This window comes from Etheostoma spectabile, chromosome 9 (assembly GCF_008692095.1).
Source record: "Etheostoma spectabile isolate EspeVRDwgs_2016 chromosome 9, UIUC_Espe_1.0, whole genome shotgun sequence".
NCBI classification, from domain to species: Eukaryota; Metazoa; Chordata; class Actinopteri; order Perciformes; family Percidae; genus Etheostoma; species Etheostoma spectabile.
The window spans coordinates 3,771,928-3,772,147 of NC_045741.1; the positions used below are offsets into that span (position 1 = coordinate 3,771,928).

Below are 220 nucleotides of genomic sequence, written 5' to 3' on the forward strand. Positions count from 1 at the left end.
AATTATCTCAAGACACTTTACAGATAGAGTAGGTCTAGACCACACTCTGTAATTTACAAAGATCCAACAATTCCACTAATTCCCCCATAATTTAGTGAGTGATGAGGGAAAACTCATCAGGAGAAACCTGGGACAGACCCATGCTCTTGGTAGAGTCTGACAGGGCCGGTTGGGGGGGGTGATGAATAGTGACAATAACAGTCACAATAAAGATAATGGA

At 42.3% G+C, this 220-nt stretch overlaps 1 protein-coding gene across 6 annotated transcripts in view; it reads right to left on the reverse strand.

Moving 5' to 3' along the window:
- Positions 1 to 220, reverse strand: part of letm1 (leucine zipper-EF-hand containing transmembrane protein 1) — a 31,130-nt gene that overhangs the window by 16,943 nt on the left and 13,967 nt on the right. The gene's annotated exons all lie outside the window — the stretch shown is intronic.